Below are 5,378 nucleotides of genomic sequence, written 5' to 3'. Positions count from 1 at the left end.
CTCCCCGGCAGTTCCAGTTCCGATCCGCATACGGGCCCGAATACTACTCTACACTAATCACTGCCTTCGGCTTTTTTCGTTACGCGCTCTTCAAGCGGTTTGACCCGGATTGACCTTTTGTTGCTACTGAAGCAAATATGGCTGAACATTGATGAATGAGGATAATTGTTATTAACTTTACCAGTATATATGAATAAAAACACTAACCGTAAGTAAAATGCACTCAATCCAAATAATTTTACAAAATGAAAAATTTGCAAATTTTGATCGTTTGGTCGAAGAATTCAATTCTGGCATGAAAACTCGATCGACTTTGTTGCATTATGCCATATAAAAAAAATCTTCGTCAATGAAGAAACATAAAATATGATCTTCTCGTCTGTGAAGTTGAATTATATATATGTCACCATGGTCATGTATGTATTCATTTACAATATTCTGGATGGGAGCATTTCCATTTCGATATTACTATATTTTATTGAATTATTATCCAGTCAATTTATAGTCTATACAATATAATAATAATTAACCCCCCCCCCCCCCAAAAAAAAAAAAAAAAAGTAAAATCTTTATAATTTTGGTCCAATTATTCTGTATTCTATTTACCCTTTAAGAACCACATTTAGGCCAAATAAATAAATATGTGTGTTTCCTATTTCCCTCTGTACTAAACCCTATATGTTTTAAGCTTGGAAATAGCTGCCTACCTTCAAGTTTTTTTTTAATTTTTCAATAAGCACTGTTAAGTCAGAATATCTCTCCCTTAGACTCAATGTAAAAAAAAAAATGTTGAATTACATAAATTCCCTACCTACCTACCATTTATTTTCAAAGATGTAATAGGAAACACACACAGTATTTTATTTGGCCTTAGCCCTTATATATACAATGTACATGTACTCTTAATAAACCTTTTATTCCTGCAATAAAAAACACTTTTGACTATAATTCTAAGACGCCAGTAATCAATTCTAATGTTTTTATTTTTATCTTACAGATGGTGACAAAAAAGATAACAGTACAGTGTTAAGATTGAATCAGAATGAATAAAACAAAAAGATTATAATAGGTATTGGTTTTTTTTTTAAATATTTTTATTTGCATGGATTAATTACTTTATCAATTTATAAAAAAAATACTATTTAATTATCCTGCCTTGCATGGAATAAAATGACAACTTACATTGTTCTAAAAAAAAATGTTTGTAAATCATGAGTAAAATTAATGCTCAATAACAATGTTTAAAATGTTAACATGAAAACTGATTTTGATTTGAAGCCATATTTTATGAAATTGATTAATGTAGACAAATCTTTTTTATAGTTACAAATGTAGGTGACACTTAAACACTCAATATCTTTCTTTAATTAGTATAGTAGGATGATACAGATTGATGCCTGTGAAAGAATTATAAAAAAGGTTGCATTCAGTTTTTTATTGTCAATAATACTTCCCTCCCCCTATTTTTCAAACTTTTTATATGTTAAATAATGCAGGTCCTTGCATTTCAACAATTTATTTTTAGTTATACTCATTTTATTATTTCATTATTACTTTCAGCTCCCTCAACCAGAAGAACTTCGAACACAGTTATTGATTTCTTTGTTTCCTTGGAGATTTTAACAGTTATTGTTAACTTGAAATCTAACAGAATGAAAATTTGAGAAAATTTACATATACAGTGTACATGTACATGTAGCTTCAGTATAAATCAACTGATACAACGTAAGTATGTCTTCTGTATATGAAAGTTATAAATTGGTTTGTTTACAAAATTTTTTTTTTACTAGATATATTTGAGTAAATACCGGACCAAATTATATATTGAAGCAAATACTCACAAACGTTTTTTTTTTTTAAATTTCTAATATTTCCTATATGGTGATATAAATTATATGATCAAATTGTGGATACAACTACATGGTTTATGCTATAAACTGTGAATATTGTATGATTGCCAATGAGAAAACTCTTCCAACAAGAGACCAAATGACAGAAGTTAACAACTGTAGCCTATAGTAGGTCATAGTACAGTCTTAAACAATGAGTAAAGCCCATACCACTCAGAGAGCTATAAAATACACTGAAATGACAAATGTGAAACAATTAAAACTAGAAATTTGGCCTAATTTATCATACATGTATGTACAAAATAATGAACAAAAAACAAATATGTGACACATCAAACAACAACCACTGAATTAAAGGCTCCTGATTTGGGACAGACACAGACATACATAATGTATCGGGTTAAACATGTTCGCTGGGACCCAACCCTCCCCTTACCTGGGACAGTGGTGTAAGAGTACAAAATAAAAACAAACTATAAAATTCAGTTGAAAAAGAACTCATCATGAGATGGATACAAGTAGAAATAAATAAAACCAAGAAAAAGGGGGCATGGTCAGGTACTATTACATACAAACAACTGAAAGACACTTAGTATAGATCTAGATTATTTACTCTAAGCACACTCAAGCTTAATAGATGTGAAAAATACCCTAAATCTGATAGGTCCTGCAACTTTTGAAAGAGACTCCAAAAAATTATTTATAAAGGGAACTCAATCTAAATTTTGTGTTAAAATTTCATGAGAAATTGTTCAAAGCAAAGGAGAAGGGCATTAAAGGACTATTTTTTGTCCAAGAATATAAACTATTCCAAAAAGCCCCATTATGTTTGGAATTGCATAAATTTAAGAAACATGAATTAAAAACATAACATTTTTTAAACGACCGCAAAAATTAAAAAATTTTTGGTCGTATATTGGCATCACGTTGGCGTCGTCGTCCGAATACTTTTAGTTTTCGCACTCTAACTTTAGTAAAAGTGAATAGAAATCTATGAAATTTTAACACAAGGTTTATGATCACAAAAGGAAAGTAGGGATTGATTTTGGGAGTTTTGGTCCCAACATTTTAGGAATTAGGGGCCAAAAAGGGCCCAAATAAGCATTTTCTTGGTTTTCGCACTATAACTTTAGTTTAAGTAAATAGAAATCTATGAAATTTTGACACAAGGTTTATGACCACAAAAGGAAGGTTGGGATTGATTTTGGGAGTTTTGGTTCCAACAGTTTAGGAATTAGGGGCCAAAAAAGAGCCCAAATAAGCATTATTCTTGGTTTTCGCACAATAACTTTAGTATAAGTAAATAGAAATCTATGAAATTTAAACACAAGGTTTATGACCATAAAAGGAAGGTTGGGTTTGATTTTGGGAGTTTTGGTCCCAACAGTTTAGGAATAAGGGGCCCAAAGGGTTCAAAATAAACTTTGTTTGATTTCATCAAAAATTGAATAATTGGGGTTCTTTGATATGCCGAATCTAACTGTGTATGTAGATTCTTAATTTTTGGTCCCGTTTTCAAATTGGTCTACATTAAGGTCCAAAGGGTCCAAAATTAAACTTAGTTTGATTTAACAAAAATTGAATCCTTGGGGTTCTTTGATATGCTGAATCTAAAAATGTACAGTATTCAGCAATAGCAAGAAATCTTCAATTGCACAGTATTGTGCAATAGCAAGAAATTTTCAATTGCACAGTATTGCGCAATAGCAAGAAATCTTCAATTGCACAGTATTGTGCAATAGCAAAAATTTTCAATTGCACAGTATTGGGCAATAGCAAGAAATATCTAATTGCAATTTCAATTGGAGTTATCTTTCTTTGTCCAGAATAGTAGTTGAATCAACTTAAATCATTGTTTTATACAATATATATAATAGATATTTCAATTGGAGTTATCTTTCTTTGTCCAGAATAGTAGTTGAATCAACTTAAATCATTGTTTTATACAATATACAATGTATATTCACTTTTACTACCAACTGATAAATTAAAACAATCTTTACCATTCAGTGATAACAAGCACTTTATTTTACATTTTAATATTTTATGATGTATTTAAATGAGTAGTTATTGTTGCAAACTCCATTATTAGAAATTTGAATTGAGATCAGTTTTGGAAAAAGGGAAAGGGGGATGTGAAAAAAAAAGGGGGGGGGGGTTAAATTTTTCTCATTTCAGATTTCATAAATAAAAAGAAAATTTCTTCAAACATTTTTTTGAGAGGATTAATATTCAACAGCATAGTGAATTACTCAAAGGCAAAAAAAATATTTTAAGTTCATTAGACCACATTCATTCTGTGTCAGAAACCTATGCTGTGTCAACTATCTAATCACAATCCAAATTTAGAGCTGAATCCAGCTTGAATGTTGTGTCCATACTTGCCCCAACCGTTCAGGGTTCAACCTCTGCGGTCGTATAAAGCTGCGCCCTGCGGAGCATCTGGTTGTCTGATAAGGTCACAATTACATCATGAAGACGAGGACAAATATAGAATTTATGCAGATTCCAAAACAACAAAATAATTTAAGAAAACCTTTATTATAACTATTGACATAATCTCACTAAATATAATTTTTTTCTTGGATGGGCACATTACAGTCTAAAATATAATTTTATTTGACAAAAAACAAAGAAAATTAAGAAATTTTACAAATTTGGTCTAAGTTTATTGCCATGGTAACTCTTTAGTTGTAAAAAAAACCCCATTATTTTCTGAATATGGTGTACCTTAGTCTAGTTTGGACAAATTTTGAAATATTTAGGATAACTGTTAAATTAGCAGTAATATCTGGGCCAAATAAAAACCTTTTTTAGTTAGCCCCTACTACTTTGAGATATTGAACAAAGTGTTGCCATAATGATTTTAAAGGATGGATGGACAAACAATGGCATACCATATACATCCCTTACCTACCAGAAGTTACAAAGTTATAAAAAAAATGTTTATATATTTTCAGATCACAATTATGTCAACCTAATCATTGGAAGTTTATCAAGTTACATGAGAAGCATTGAAAGCCTGCAGAGATTCTACATGTATAAATAAATGGAATAGACTCACACTTAAAAATAACTTTTACACAAGACTAATGCACTCTCAAACAAGGATTATTCATGTTTCAATGAGTGAATTTAAGTGCATACTAGCTGCTCATGAAAATTTGTGTGCATTTTTTAAATATTTTTTTTCGTTTTATTGATTGTTGTTTTCAAAAATTTGTATGTCTTCATAAATTAATCATGAACATACATGTATTGTTGTTAATAATTAAAATAGATATAAAGAATATTTTTATCTCAGTTTTAGCCAAATGATACAGTTAAATCTGATTTAACTTCTTTCCAAATATATAAACATATGAATACAAGGAGATTTGGGGTATAGGTTCATTGGACAGCATCCCAACAACAACAAAAAACCACAAGACTAAAGTTGATTACAATTTTCCAAAACAGAATAGTTTCAATTGGCCATTCATCAAAAAGTGTGAATATATTTATAGCCCAACAAATAAAGATCTGCTA

At 30.0% G+C, this 5,378-nt stretch overlaps 1 long non-coding RNA gene across 1 annotated transcript; it reads left to right on the top strand.

Annotated features, from left to right (window-relative positions):
* Window positions 1-5,140, top strand: LOC143058711 (uncharacterized). The gene is made up of 4 exons (XR_012973203.1): window positions 1-208; window positions 998-1,069; window positions 1,561-1,725; window positions 4,811-5,140. It is a non-coding gene; the product is annotated as an uncharacterized LOC143058711 (long non-coding RNA).
* The last annotated feature ends 238 nt before the right edge of the window (window positions 5,141-5,378 follow it).

Source organism: Mytilus galloprovincialis, chromosome 14, assembly GCF_965363235.1.
Source record: "Mytilus galloprovincialis chromosome 14, xbMytGall1.hap1.1, whole genome shotgun sequence".
Classification (NCBI taxonomy): Eukaryota; Metazoa; Mollusca; class Bivalvia; order Mytilida; family Mytilidae; genus Mytilus; species Mytilus galloprovincialis.
This window is presented reverse-complemented; position numbering and strand designations above follow the sequence as displayed.